We start from the raw sequence: 16,572 nt of genomic DNA on the forward strand, positions 1-16,572 counted from the left end.
TCATACAGACTCAGTAACATCTCACTTCCTCTGAGCAGTCTCCTGTGATCACTCATAGCAGACTCGGTGGCTCTGTCCTTTGTGCATCTGGGCACTCTGTAAAAGAACTATTCTAAGGCCTCTCACTGATTATTCCCACGTATAAATACGATATTCTTTCTATTAAGAACAGGGATTGTGTTTTGTTCCATTCTGGAGTCTCAGTATCTCCAGAATCTAGCATAGTATGTGGCCCAAAGATACTAAATAATGCTACTGACTGGTAAAACCAATGAGTAAATGGAGGAGTAAATGAATATCAAATAATGCGTGGTAAGGAAAATAGCTTGGGCTTTGAAATCATTTGCAAACTTCGTGCTATATTACTTTCTGAAAGGCTGCAAATAAATGGCCAGCAAGAAAATATTTCCCAAGGATGTGTCTTATTTGGTCAGCATGGTATTAAAAAAAAAAATTAATGACTTTAGTTGAGACATGTACCTCCTCTCCAATTTTTTCTTGCTTCACATCCATTTCTTCTTGCTTCACATCCATTTTTTCTTGCTTCCACTAGACTCACACATTCATATTACCAACTAAGCTCATGAAAACATGTGAATCAGCCACCAGCCTTTTCTGCTTTTCTGGACCCTGGTTCTTGGCTCCTGTTTCTCAGTCATATTTCTTGCACTCCATCCCAGTTGCTGCCAAGTCCTCCACTTCACCTCCCACTGGCATCCCTAGATATGTACATTCTGGAACTCTCAGTATCTCTCTTTGGCACTCACCTTGGACTTCTCTGGCTGAATTTTAAATCCTCTTTCTCTAAGTTGACACCTTCTCAAGATCCAGGGTCAGAGATCTCTTATCTTCTAAGGCACGTAGGGTGATCTTTAGGGCACAAACACCAGCTCCAACACATTCAAACTGTGTAATCTTGGAAGGATCTCTATTTCTAAGCTTTGGTTTCCTTATGTGTAAATGGAAAATCATAGCCTACTTGTAGATTTGCTGGAAGAATTAAATAATGAGAAAGAAGAAGCTGAAGTTTCTGAAGCAAACTAGAAGGTCCTTATTCTCTCTTCTTCATGTTGATTAAAGCAGCACAAATCCAATAGCATAACTCAAGAAGTATTTATTAGTGAATTGCTGCTTTGTCTGTAAAAATGCATTGTTCAATGAATTTTTACAGAACAGCAATCATTAGTCCCATTTTACATAAAAGGAAATTGAAGCTCTGAAAAGTTAACATGTTTGCCCATAACGATGTGTTGTACATCGGTAAGGAATGCTTTTGGATACAAGCAATGAAAGTACTTTTATTTTTTTTTTTTAACCACCCAGCAAGGAATCAGAAAGCAGATAACACCAGGACTGGGTCAATGATTCAACCAGATGGGAATGCCAGTTGGGGTCCTGGCATCTTCTTGTTCTCTGATTCCTGGTCAGAAGATAAATACAATGGCTTCACCCACTTACAGATGCAATACAGGAAGAAGTCGAGGTGGCTGCAAAACAGGAAATGACTTTTTCCTCATGTTGTTCTGTGTTTTTAAGGAAAAAGTTTTCCTAGAAGTGCCCTGGAAGCTTCCCTGTACAGCTTCGTGGACAGAACTTATTGGGAAGGGAGGATGGGGAAGAAGGAATCTTACTTTCTCAGTTTCTCTGTGGGAAGCTGGGGAGAGAAAAGGAAGCTGGGAAAGCCAGTTGGGTGAGCTAAACATGTGTCAGCCACAGGTGGATTACAAGAACTGGAATTCCACGCAAGCCTGTCTGGCCTCAAAGGCTACATACCTTTCATTAATCTATGCATCTTTTATGTAAGTGTAAACTATTACATAGAAATTTAATATATTGGTTAAAAAATCCATACTTCTTCTATTTCCAAATAAGAACCCTTTCAAAAAAAAAAAAAAAAAAGCCTGATTTCTCTCTCTGGTGACCTATAATACAAATTCATGTTATAAATAAGCCATTGTATCTTTATGGAACAGAGATACTAACTCTTGAAAACATGTTTTCCCTTTGATATAAAAAATATGAGTGATGTTATAAAGCAGGAGTCATCAAATTGGCAACAGACTTCAGACGTATTTAAATGGGAGGAGGATGGATTATATGCTTTTAAAAGATCCATTTTATATTTTTGATCATAAATTCATGTAACCTAGGTAACATGTTTCCACTACATCTTTCAACCAAATATGTCTTCAACATTTTCAAATTTCAAGCCAGAATCTTATTCCAAAGGATTTTTGTGTTTGTTTGAAGACTACAGTTGAATTTCAATTTATTTTAGCAATCCACTGATACTTATCAAAATGTGAATATATAGAAGACTAGAACATTTCAATCACATTTTTAAAGACAAACATTTACTTATTAAATCTATTTCACTGTTGAAATGCAATTCAAATCCAAGTCTTATTTCAAAGTTAAAATTGCCAGTCACTCAGTTTTATAGGAAATATTGTATTTGGTTTATTAAGGTAAAAAAGAAATGAATGTCTATCTAAAATTAGCAAAGAGATTAGGTTAATGACTTTAGTGTATAAGAGAACATTATCCTCCTTTAGTCTAAAAAAATCATCGTGATTAACTATGCTAGTTGTTAATGATGGAGTAGTTTCTCTGGTTTAGTATTTCCCATTTTGATTTATGGAATCACCTTTTCTTGGTGATGAGTTTATAAGGAAGGGGTGAATTATAAATACTGTGCTCAGATTGGTCATCTAAAAACAAGACATTTATAAGAGAACACTAAAGCAATTTTATCTGCAGGGGTGCTAAAAACTCCATCATTAAAAGAAATTAAAATCAAGTATCTGATAGAAACAGTTTAAACTGGAGATGGTTACAAAATACTAACTGAATGCTCAGTACAATTAGCTTATTGATCTCAGAACTGCCTTATTGATCTCAGAATTGATCTCACAAAAACAACTAAAAGTATTTTCACTATATGAGTGCATTGTTTTACACAACAAAAAGTTGAGAAAAGGCAGTTTGGGGCTGGAATGGCACTTGAGTGATGTCATCAGGGGCCCAGATTCCCAAATCTTAATGCACAGGTAATCAGTCTTAGACTTGGATTACCGTGATATTGAATGGTTTGCCTTAGAAATGAGCAGAGATCATTCTGTCGTTTTTGAGATTGCATCCAAGTACTGCATTTCAGACTCTTTTGTTGACTATGATGGCTACTCCATTTCTTCTAAGGGATTCCTGCCCACAGTAGTAGATATAATGGTCATCTGAGTTAAATTCATCCAGTCCAGTCCATTTTAGTTCGCTAATTCTTAGAATGTCAATGTTCACTCTTGCCATCTCCTGTTTGACCACTTCCAATTTGCCTTGATTCATAAACCTAACATTCCAGATTCCCATGCAATATTGCTCTTTACAGCATCGAACATTGTTTCTATCACCAGTCCCATCCACAGCTGGGTGTTGTTTTTGCTTTGGTTCCATCCCTTCTTTCTTTCTGGACTTATTTCTCCACTGAACTCCAGTAATATGTTGGGCACCTACTGACCTGGGGAGTTCCCCTTTCAGTATCCTGTCTTTTGCCTTTTCATACTGTTCATGGGATTCTCAAGGCAAGAATACTGAAGTGGTTTGCCATTCCCTTCTCCAGTGGACCACATTCTGTCAATCCTCTCCACCATGACCCGTGAGTCTTGGGTGGCCCCACAGGGCATGGCTTAGTTTCACTGAGTTAGACCAGGCTGTGGTCCGTGTGATTAGATTGGCCTGTTGTCTGTGATTGTGGTTTCCATCTGTCTGCCCTCTGATGCCCTCGCTCAGTTCCTACAGTCTTACTTGGGTTTCTTTTACCTTGGATGTGGGGTATCTCTTCACAGCTGTTCCAGCAAAGCACCCAAAAAAGATGTCCTTTTCATTATACGGGAATGGAATGCAAAAGTAGGAAGTCAAGAAACACCTGGAATAACAGGCAAATTTGGCCTTGGAGTACAGAATGAAGCAGGGCAAAGGCTAATAGAGTTCTGCCAAGAGAACACACTGGTCATAGCAAACACCGTCTTCCAACAACACAAGAGAAGACTCTACACGTGGACATCACCAGATGGTCGACAGCAAAATCAGATTGATTATATTCTTTGCAGCCAAAAATGGAGAAGCTCTATACAGTCAGCAATAACAAGACTGGGAGCTGACTGTGGCTCAGATCATGAAATTCTTATTGCCAAATTCAGACTGAAATTGAAGAAAGTGGAGAAAACCACTAGACCATTCAGGTATGACCTAAATTAAATCCCTTATGACTATACAGTGGAAATGAGAAATAGATTTAAGGGCCTAGATCTGCTAGACAGAGTGCCTGATGAACTATGGACGGAGGTTTGTGACATTGTACAGGAAACAGGAATCAAGACCATCCCCAAGAAAAAGAAATGCAAAAAAGCAAAATGGCTGTCTGAGGAGGCCTTACAAATAGCTGTGAAAAGAAAGGAAGCAAAAAGCAAAGGAGAAAAGGAAAGATATACCAATTTGAATGCAGAGTTCCAAAGAAGAGCAAGGAGAGATAACAAAGCCTTCCTCAGCAATCAATGCAAAGAAATAGAGGAAAACATTAGAATGGGAAAGACTAGAGATCTTTTGAAGAAAATTAGAGATAGCAAGGGAACTTTTCATGCAAAGATGGGCTCAATAAAAGACAGAAATGGTAGGGACCTAACAGAAGCAGAGGATATTAAGAAGAGGTGGCAAGAATATACAGAAGAACGGTATAAAAAAAAGATCTTCATGACCCAGATAATCACGATGGTGTGATCACTCACCTAGAGCCAGACATCCTGGAATGTGAAGTCAAGTGGGCCTTAGGAAGCATCACTACGAACAAAGCTAGTGGAGGTGATGGAATTCCAGTGGAGCTATTTCAAATCCTGAATGATGATGCTGTGAAAGTGCTGCATTCAATATGCCAGCAAATTCAGAAAACTCAGCAGTGGCCACAGGACTAGAAAAGGTCAGTTTTCATTCCAATCCCAAAGAAAGGCAATGCCAAAATATGCTCAAATTACTGCACAATTGCGCTCATCTCACACACTAGGATAGTAATGCTCAAAATTCTCCAAGTCAGGCTTCAGCAATATGTGAACCGTGAACTTCCTGATGTTCAAGCTGGTTTTAGAAAAGGCAGAGGAACCAGAGATCCAATTGCCAACATCCGCTGGATCATGGAAAAAGCAAGAGAGTTCCATAAAAACATCTATTTCTGTTTTATTGACTACGCCATAGCCTTTGACTGTATGGATCACAATAAACTGTGGAAAATTCAGAAAGAGATGGGAATATCAGACCATCTGACCTGCCTCTTGAGAAACCTGTATGTAGGTCAGGAAGCAATAGTTAGAACTGGACATGGAACAACAGACTGGTCCCAAATAGGAAAAGGAGTATGTCAAGGCTGTATATTGTCACCCTGCTTATTTAACTTATATGCAGAGTACATCATGAGAAACGCTGGGCTGGAGGAAACACAAGCTGGAATCAAGATTGCCGGAAGAAGTATCAATAACCTCAGATATGCAGCTAACACCACCCTTATGGCAGAAAGTGAAGAGGAACTAAAGAGTCTCTTGATGAAAGTGAAAGAGGATGAAAGTAAAAGTTGGCTTAAAGCTCAACATTCAGAAAACTAAGATCAAGGCATCCAGTCCCATCACTTCATGGCAAATAGATGGGGAAACAGTGGAAACAGTTGCTGAGTTTATTTTTCTGGGCTCCAAAATCACTGCAGATGGTGATTGCAGCCATGAAATTAAAAGATGCTTACTCCTTGAAAGGAAAGTTATGACCAACCCAGATAGCATATTCAAAAGCAGAGACATTACTTTGCCAACAAAGGTCCATCTAGTCAAGGCTATGGTTTTTCCAATGGTCATGTATGGATGTGAGATTTGGACTATAAAGAAAGCTGAGCACTGAAGAATTGATGCTTTTGAACTGTGGTGTTGGAGAAGACTCTTGAGAGTCCCTTGGACTGCAAGGAGATCCAACCAGTCCATCCTAAAGGAGATCAGTCCTGGGTGTTCATTGGAAGGACTGATGCTAAAGCTGAAAATCCAACACTTTGGCCACCTGATGTGACGAGCTGATTCATTGGAAAAGACCCTGATGCTGGGAGGGATTGAGGGCAGGAAGAGAAGGGGACGACAGAGGATAAGATGGTTGGATGGCATCACTGACTCAATGGACATAGGTTTGTGTGGACTGTGGGAGTCGGTGATGGACAGGGAGGGCTGGCATGCTGTGGTTCATGGGGTCACAGAGTCAGACATTACTGAGCGACTGAACTGAACTGAATCAGTCTTATTCCACGTGGGATGAAGAAGGTATGTATGAGGTCTGATCAGTGGTTCTAAGAATACCACCATAAAATTTTATAACATAATTTTAAGATTATCAGTTCTAGTCCTCTTAATTTTTGAGGAGAGAAAAAATTTCAACTGCTTTGTGAGATGAATTGTTTTTGATATATGGCTCAGCTACTTACATTTAGAATAAGTGCTTTCAATCTTTGGGCTAATGTCATTTTTATTGAATCCTCCCCCCTTCTCCCACTCTCTGACTATTGAGTGGAATTTCTCTGAAATGCCAATAATGATGACATTGGGGACCACTCTATATTCTGGAGGAGAAAGGTGAGGAGAGGGTTGTATCACCAACTCATAAGAACCCTTACACTAAGGATACTAGACCAGGGGAGCATCCTTCTCTGTAACCCCATCATTCTTTATCATCCATAGAATCAGCTCATGGCTCCTTGGCATCAAAAGGCCAGAGCACGAAGAAATCTTAAAGAGAGCAGTGGTCCAGTGATCACAATTATGAAGATCATGGTGGTGAAGGTGATGGAGTCTGTATGGTAAAGCAAGTGGGAGGTAAGGGATCAGTGTGGAGGAAAGAGGATCCAATTCATTTTAAAATACATAGGTTCTTGGTATATTTTTCTCAGTTTTGAACACCACATCAAAGCACAGAGATGAATCCAAAGATCTTACTGGACATCCTATTACTACAGAAACTCAGAAGCGAGCTCATAATTATCATTGAAATTACACAGCTGGCTAATACTTTAACCACTACCAAGCAGACTAAGTAATTCTGGTTTGATTGAGATGACTACTGAATTCTTATCAAAATAACTGGGTCATGCCGCCCAATAGAATGACTATTAGTCAGAATTCTACTTAAGGAAGCTGAAACCCACCAGCTATGTGTACGGCAGATGGCCTCAGCATGCCTTCATGCTTGGTCAGATGTTATTAATCTATGACCAAAGGAGCAGGTGGTAACCAGAGACTGCATGACTTCCTCCACAAGTCACCCGAGCCACGGAAAAGTATGAATTGTCTCAAAGTGTTAGACTCTCTTGGAGAAGGAAATGGCAACCCACTCCAGTATTCATGCCTGAAAAATCCCATGGACCGAGGAGCCTGGTGGGCTACAATCCATGGGGTCGCAAAGAGTCGGACACGACTGAGCGACTTCTGTGTGTTCTGTGTTAGACTCTCTATACTGTTTATTTTTAATCATTGTACTTTTTAAGCAAATGGAAATAAGGAGCAGACATTTTGTCACCATTCTCCTAATGTCTGTGAAAGACTCCATAGAATATTTAAGTGAGTAATCACTCACTCAAAGATTCACTGGACAAAGTAATTCTAAAACAGGACATTGTTGTTGTTGCTGTTCAGTCACCAAGTTGTGTCTGACTCTTTGCGAGCCCAAGGACTGTAGCATGCCAGGCTTCCCTGTCCTTCACTGTCTCCTGGAGTTTGCTCAGATTCATGTCCATTGAGTCAGTGATGCTATCTGACCATCTCATCCTCTGCAACTCTAGGATATTAACTCCACATTGAAAGAAAAAACTTCATTAAACATGAGCATTTCATTACCATGAAATGCATTTGATTATATTTTATAGGATGAATAGGAGTTTCCCCAGTATTAAACATTCAGCCAAATATTTTTTAGATTAACATGCATTAGGTATGTAAGTTATTCTAAACCAAAGACTATCTCCTTCATGGTTCTCTTCTGTGTAGCCCTAGGATATCTCCCTAGAGACTGATACATCAATATTTCTGCTAGTCTTCTTGGAAGAAGTGTCCTAACAGGTATCATCAGTTCCCAATCGTATATTTCTGTAAAGCTGTTAAAATACCAGCATTGCAAATTAAAACCTTAAATTTATTACCTACAGTTATTAAAATGCCATGATCAGATGCTGCTCAGCATCATCCCAAGAGCTTTCCTTTCATATTATTATTTGTATTACTGAAAGCCATTTAAAAGAAATCTCATTTCATCTTTGTGTTTAGATTGTTGGTCTAGCTTAGAGAAAGAAGAAAAAAAAAATCCTTCAATCCCTTTACAAATGAAAATTGCCTTCTTGTGTTCTGAACTAATTTAATCTAAATTGTTAACTCTGCAGACGGTGCCTTTAGAAGAGAGAAATCTCATCCCAGGGGCTAGTGGGGTAACAGGTTTATCTTACTTAGGTATCTGGTGCCCTAATTCGTGAGATTCTGCAACTCTGGACTTTCCACTCATAGCTCACAGTCAGCGGCAGCTCCCTTGTATTCAATAAATTCTGCAGTGGCAAAGCAATAAGATAATAAGCTCAACCCAGGGGAGTGTCTAAGATAAATACAGAGCTATGACACAAACCTTTAGGAATTGGAAAGGAGACAAACCATTAGGAACTGCAAAGGAGCAGCTGTTCGAGATCAGGGGAAACCGCCTGGAGTTGAAGTTTGGGAGGTAGGAGGAAGGGGCTTTGGAGAGAAGACACCTTTATTTCACCCAGCTTGCAAAGGGAAAATACAGCCTTCCAAAGAAAACAGCTCTGAATCTTAAGCGTAAAGAGTCTTTTAACTATGTGCACGATGGCCGAAATCTGTTTATTTGTGTTTTAGTCTCACCTCTGCAAAAAAAAAAAAAATGGTTGTTAAACTTTTCCATATTTGGAGCAAAATGCTGAATGCTTTTTTCAATGATCTCTTTCTCCATTATGTAACAGTGGAAAGCGCCCACATCAATGCCCAGGCTCACTTCTTTTCCTCTCCCCATGTAGAGCAGCATTATATTTGGGATTCAGAAACCAGGCCCTGACAGGCATTTTAAACAGTGTCAACCTACCTTTGGTCTGCAGGGAATTATTTCTTTGTCACTCTCCCTCTTTAAGCTTACCACGTGACACAGGCAATTAGGAAACTACACCTAACCTGATGGTGGTAAAAGATTTCACCGTCATTTGCTTTCTAATTTCAACTGGATTGAAAGAGGATACGGGGAAATCCTTGCTAACATTTTCCCTAAACCTAGACCTTAAATGAAATGTCCCAGGCAAGTTTGTTCCTGCCTGAATGCTTGTTTCATAGGCCTTGCGAAAGTTCTATCCAAGTAAAGCTGTTGGACAGGTTCATATTTAAGAGCCTTGGTAAATTCCCCTCTGAGCAGCAATTCCAACATCTACTAAAAATAATTTAGGACCACATAAAGTGCACGTGAACGTGAATAATTGCAATGTTTCTGCCTCCTATAGGCAAGATAAACAACGTATCATTATGATTGATTAATTCAACTACACCGCTGAATACATGATGAACTCTGAAGCAGCTTAGATATTAAATAAGGAGATAATGTGCTGTGCTTTAGCTCCCAGGTTGAGAAGTTGTTTTTTTTTCCCCCTTCTTTTTGTTTAAGGAAGTCTACCTTCACCCATGAATTCAAGATTGTCAGGACTACAGATCTCCGTCTAAAATCATGGCTGTCCTCACCCTAGACTGTCATAGCAGTGTAAAATAAAGGTGCCTTCAATAGAGAACAAAGAGACTGAGCAGACACTAGATGGATCCATTGCACCCAGGAGAACAGAATATGCTCACTAGATAACATAAGATCAGTGAGGTTGTAAATATAATGCGATATGGTTACTGAAAGTTAGTTGCTAAAAGCATGTGCCAGTTGCTGGTTTTGTAATCTTGGACATGTTCTCAAATTCTCTGTTCCAGCTTTGTCGTCTGTGAAATGTGGATAACAATACCTCCTGAGACTTTTGTCAGGATTAAATAAGCTGATATACAAAGTGCTCAGCACCATGTCTGGTTCACAGAGGGTGCTTTACAAACCTTACCCTTCCACTAAGTCAGATAACAGTCCCTCCCTGTAGTTGGTTGAAAAGCAAACCCTCCCAAAGCTATCCATATCCCAATGCCTAGAACCTATATATGTAAAGTATTTATGAAAATGTCTTTGAAATGTAATTAAGGATTTAGACTCCCTCCTTGATGGAGATGAAGACTTAGCATGCATGCCTATGTGTATGTATAGCTGATTCACTTGGCTGTACAGGAGAAACTAACACAACATTACAAAGCAAATATACTCCAATAGAAATTAATTTTTAAAACCCCACTAAGTTTGTGGTCTTTTGTTACAGAAACTTCATGAAACTAATACCATCCCTAACTTCTTCAGTGTCACACACTATGATTCCAGACAGTGATCATATTCCTTTCAAGACCACCAGCAATTCCATTCATTGTCCACAAAGACAATTGTCTTGTTCATGTCATGAAATGCAATGCACTTTGGTTGGCGTGCACACGCGTGCACGTGTGCGTGTGTGGGTGTGTGTGCCAAGTTGCTTCAGTGGTGTTTGACTCTTTGCAGCCCCATGGACTATAGCCCACCAGGCTCCTCTGTCCATGGGATTCTCCAGGGAAGATCCCTGGAGTGGGTTGCCATGCCTTCCTCCAGGAGATCTTCCCAACCCAGGGATCCAACCCGTGTCTCTTATATCTCCTGCACTAGAAGGCGGGTTCTTCACCACTAGCACCACCTGGAAAGACCCATCCAGTCAGCACACCCAAATAAAAATGTCTGTATTCCCTTTAATTGCATACTTTTCACCTTAAAGAGAAGATCCTGGGTAGTTTGTGAATTACCACTCCACAGATTGTGCTGGCTAAGAGGCATTTTTGCATGCTATGCAACTAGATTTCAACTGAAAGCCCACCACTGGTTTGCCCCCAAGCCTTTCATCGCTAGCATAGCTCAAGCAGTGCTCCAGAACCTCCAGCTGGATGAGGTAGGACTACTCCTGGGTAGAAGAATGTATATTTTCATCTAGGCTGGTATTTCCAGTCATCAAAAATTTTTTTGGAAATGATGTTAAATAATATAGCAGATGGTCTTCAGTGGTACATGGACACTGAGTTAGTGTCATTGCCTTTCCAATTCTCTTTCAATCCTTATTCACATCAAGCAGGAAATCTAAAGGTACTTATGTTGATTATGACCTCTTATTTATGGCAAAGGTTTTTCTTTTTTAATCATTTATAATAATTGAACAAGTGTTCCTTCTTAAACAAATGTATTTATGTACAAAAAAGATCTTCAAGACCAAGATAATCATGATGGTGTGTTCACTCACCTAGAGCCAGACATCCTGGAATGTGAAGCTAAGTGGGCCTTAGAAAGCATAACTACGAACAAAGCTAGTGAGGGTGATGGAATTCCAGTTGAACTATTTCAAACACTGAAAGATGATGCTGTGAAAGTGCTGCACTCAATATACCAGCAAATTCAGAAAACTCAGCAGTGGCCACAGAACTGGAAAAGGTCAGTTTTTTTTTTTCCAATCCCAAAGAAAGGCAATGCCAAAGAATGCTCAAACTCCTGCACAATTGTACTCATCTTATACGCTAGTAAAGTAATACTCAAAATTCTCCAAGCCAGGCTTCAGCAATACGTGAACCGTGAACTTCCAGATGTTCAAGCTGGTTTTAGAAAAGGCAGAGGAACCAGAGATCCAATTGCCAACATCCTCTGGATCATCAAAAAAAGCAAGAGAGTTCCAGAAAAACATCTATTTCTGCTTTATTGACTATGCCAAAGCCTTTGACTGTGTGGATCACAATAAACTGTGGAAAATTCTGAAAGAGATGGAATACCAGACCATCTGGCCTGCCTCTTGAGAAACCTGTATGCAGGTCAGGAAGCAACAGTTAGAACTGGACATGGAACAACAGACTGGTTCCAAATAGGAAAAGGAGTATGTCAAGGCTGTATATGGTCACCCTGCTTATTTAACTTATATGCAGAGTGCATCATGAGAAATGCTGGGCTGGAAGAAGCACAAGCTGGAATCAAGATTGCCGGGAGAAATATCAACAACCTCAGATATGCAGATGACACCACCCTTATGCCAGAAAGTGAAGAGGAATTAAAAAGCCTCTTGATGAACGCAAAAGAGGAGAGTGAAAAAGCTGGCTTAAAGCTCAACATTCAGAAAACTAAGATCATGGCATCTGGTCCCATCACTTCATGGGAAATAGATGGGGAAACAGTGGAAACAGTGTCAGACTTTATTTTTTTGGGCTCCAAAATCACTGCAGATGGTGACTTCAGCCATGAAATTAAAAGATGCTTACTCCTTGGAAGGAAAGTTATGACCAACCTAGATAGCATATTCAAAAGCAGAGACATTACTTTGCCAACAAAGGTCCATCTAGTCAAGGCTATGGTTTTTCCTGGGGTCATGTTTGGATGTGAGAGTTGGACTGTGAAGAAAGCTGAGCGCCAAAGAATTGATGCTTTTGAACTGTGGGGTTGGAGAAGACTCTTGAGTGTCCCTTGGACTGCAAGGAGATCCAACCAATCCATTCTAAAGGAGATCAGCCCTGGGTGTTCTTTGGAAGGAATGATGCTAAAGCTGAAGCTCCAGTACTTTGGCCACCTCATGCGAAGAGTTGACTCATTGGAAAAGACTCTGATGCTGGGAGGGATTGGGGGCAAGAGGAGAAGGGGATGACAGAGGATGAGATAGCTGGATGGCATCACCGACTCGATGGATGTGAGTTTGAGAGAACTCCGGGAGTTGGACAGGGAGGCCTGGTGTGCTGCGATTCACGGGGTCACAAAGAGTTGGACACGACTGAGCGACTGAACTGAACTGAAACACTGAATTAATTGAAACGAACGTATTCAATACACAGCACTACAGTCATAGTGAAGATAGTCCTGCAGTGCTTAAAGCTTAGGACATTCCATGAGAAAGTGTTAGAAACTTCTATAAAGCCCAGGAAAGACTGCACCTAACCCCTAAATTTCCCAGACCATAATCCAATTAACATCAAAACCTTAACCCCAGGTCTGTCTAGGGTCCAAACTGCTCTCAAGTAAGTCAACGTACATTCTGTCTGAGAATGCCAGAGTGTGAATAAGCACTTCTTTTCACCGGAAAGCACCCTGGGCATTTATAATATCCTGCTGAGTCAGGCTCTGGCTTACCTTCACTGCACTGTCTACCCAGTCCCTGGACCATCTCCTTAACCCTTGAGAGAGTCTTTGTCAAGGACAAATATATACAATTCTTAAATTAAGCCACTGTCTTATATAATTTACTATTTTATATTCTTTCAGAAATAGAAAGGTAATTGGCTCTTACATTAGCCATCAGAATAAATTGTGTGGCTACAGAGACTTGTGTTCTAATGGTCACTTTAAAATAAAAATGCACTTCAGTAATTGTAAATAATTGGACTCATGTAATTACAGCAATTTTCACAGAGAAAACAAAACAAAAACACTTAGATAATTTTGGTTGAGTCATACTTCACCCTGGTTAATGGAAAATAATAATAATACTTTAGGGTTTATTTTCTCCCCCATGGATGATGACAAACCTATACCCCAGTACCTTTAGTGTCCAGAAAAAGAAAATGACTTCAGTCTTTTGGGTGTTGACATTACACTCAAATGTTGCTACCTTACCCTGCTGGAGACCTGGGTATGATCCCTGGGTTGGCCCCTGGAGAAGGGAAAGGCTACCCACTCCAGTATTCTGGCCTAGGGAATTCCATGGACTGTATAGTCCATGGGGTCACAGAGTCCGACACAACTGAGCGATTTTCACTTTACCCTGTCTATAACAGGTTCAACTCCCCTCTTGAGCCCCATCCACAGGATGGCAGGGAAAATAACTAGATTTTAGCTTGACAGAATAATCCCAGGCCAAACTCATTGCTGAACCATCAGCTTAGGTCACACAATTGTGCTTACATAAATGCTGTTCTTTACCCTTTTCCCTTACTTCCTGTGGGTCACAACAAACAGGAATATACTTAAAGAGATGGGAATACCAGACCACCTTACCTGCCTCCTGATAAATCTGTATGCAGGTCAAGAAACAACAGAACCAGACATGGAACAACAGACTGGTTCCAAATCGGGAAAGGAGTACTTCAGGGCTGTATATTGCCACCCTGCTTATTTAACTTCTATGCAGAGTACATCATGGAAAATGCCAGGCTGGATGAAGCACAAGCTAGAATCAAGATTGCAGGGAGAAATACCAATAACCTCAGATATGCAAATGACACCACCCTTGTGGCAGAAAGTGAAGAAGAACTAAAAAGCCTCTTGATGAAAGTGAAAGAGGAGAGTGAAAAAGCTGGCATAAAACTCAACTTTCAAAAAACTAAGATCATGGCATCCAGTCCCATCACTTCATGGCAAATAGATAGGGAAACAATGGAAGCAGTGAAAGACTTTACTTTTGGGGCTCCAAAAAGACACTTGCTCCTTGGAAGAAAAGTTATGACCAACATAGACAACATGTTAAAAAGCAGAGACATTACTTTGCCAGCAAAGTCCATCTAGTCAAAACTATGATTTTTCCAGTAGTCATGTATGGGTGTGAGAATTGGACTACAAAGAAAGCTGAGCACTGAAGAACTGATGCTTTTGAACTGTGGTGTTGGAGAAGACTCTTGAGAGTCCCTCAGACTGCAAGGAGATCAAACCAATCAGTCCTAAAGGAAATCAATCCTGAATATTCATTGGAAGGACTGATGCTGAAATTGAAGCCCTAATACTTCAACCACCTGATGTGAAGAACTGACTCCTTGGAAAAGACCCTGATGCTGGCAAAAATTGAAAGCAGGAGAAGAGGACAACAGAGGATGAGATGGTTGGATGGCATCACCGACTCGATGGACATGAATTTGAGCATGGTCTGGGAGTTGGTGGTGGACGTGGAAGCCTGGCGTGCTGCAGCCCATGGGGTTGCAAAAGTTGAACATGACTGAGTGACTGAACTGAACTTCCTTCCTCGAATTGGCAGTGGGAATGTAACAGAGAATGACAGGCTCTTGGAGCAGCATGTGAAGGGACTCATGTGTATGTATTTGTGTTCCATGTGCAACCCCCGTCATCACTGAACCTTCCAGCATCTCCTATTGAATAGTAAAGATTAGTCTATCACTTAACTGCCTCTTCATTCAGTCAGGGTTCCACAGGAATCTCTAACTGACACTTGTTGATTTGGGGGCATCCTGAGGTCTGGCCCTGGCAATTTGCCCTATTGTTACTGTTGTTCAGTCTAAGCCATGTCTTTTGCAACCCTATGGACTGCAGTGTGCCAGGCTTCCCTGTCTTTCCCTGTCTCCCAAAGGTTGCTCAGATTCATGTCCATTGACTTGGTGATGCTATCTCACCATCTCATCTTCTGCCGCCCTCTTCTCCTTTTGCCTTCAATCTTTCCCAACATCAGGATCTTTTCCAGTGAGTCAGTTCTTCTCATCAAGTGGCCAAAGTATTGGGGCTTGCCCTATATGCCTTGGTTATAGGATCACTTTTGAACTTACCTACTGGCTCATATGGTAAAGAATCCACCTGCAATTCTGGAGAACTGGGTTTGATCCCTGGGTCGGGAAGATCCCCTGGAGAAGACAATGGCAACCCACTTTAGAATTCCTGCCTAGAGAATTTCATGGACAGAAGAGCCTGGCAGGCTACAGTCAGTGGAATCACAAAGAGTCTGACATGACTGAATGGCTAACACTAGGCATAGGACCACTTAATTCTGAAGAATGATCATCACTTAGAGTATGACATCAGATTATTTTCAGATCACTGCTTACTATATGTGACTGTGGGCAAGCAATTTAATATCCCTTGTGCCTCAGTCTCCACATCTCTAAAATGTGGAGGGGGGATAATAATAATAGTATCTACCTTTCAGAGTTTCTATGAGGATGAATTAATAGCGGTAAAATACTTTTAGCAGTACAGCGCATATAAGTACGATATAAGCATTTAATACCATTGTTGTCACCACTGTGCTAGGAAGGTGTCCAGCCAGATAGCTTATTTCCACCTCCCACAGGAGCATGTAAGGACCTCCAGATTCTATTTAGATCGCACACCAGCCAAAGGCAACTCAAAGAGCCAACCTAGGTGGTCTTCCCATGCTGTCCCATGGGCATTCTCAACTGTGACCAGAACCAGGTCAGCAGGAAGGCAGGCTGTGAGGCAGCCTTCTCCTAGAATCCCAGAATCAATCAAAGGGACATATTGGCCACATCATTCCATTTGGCTTGTGAAATCCCCTTGCCCAGGCTGAATGCCAAAGAAAAGTTGGGCTCAGTTTCTCTTGTCTCTCTCACCTGTCACTCTCTTCTTCTTTCCACGAGCCCTCTGAAACTGCTATCAGGAGCTTTCCTCTTACTTTTCCTTCCTGGCTTCCTTCCCTTGCACTATATCTTCCTTTTC

The sequence above is a fragment of the Bos mutus genome, chromosome 1 (genome assembly GCF_027580195.1).
Source record: "Bos mutus isolate GX-2022 chromosome 1, NWIPB_WYAK_1.1, whole genome shotgun sequence".
In the NCBI taxonomy this organism is placed as follows: Eukaryota; Metazoa; Chordata; class Mammalia; order Artiodactyla; family Bovidae; genus Bos; species Bos mutus.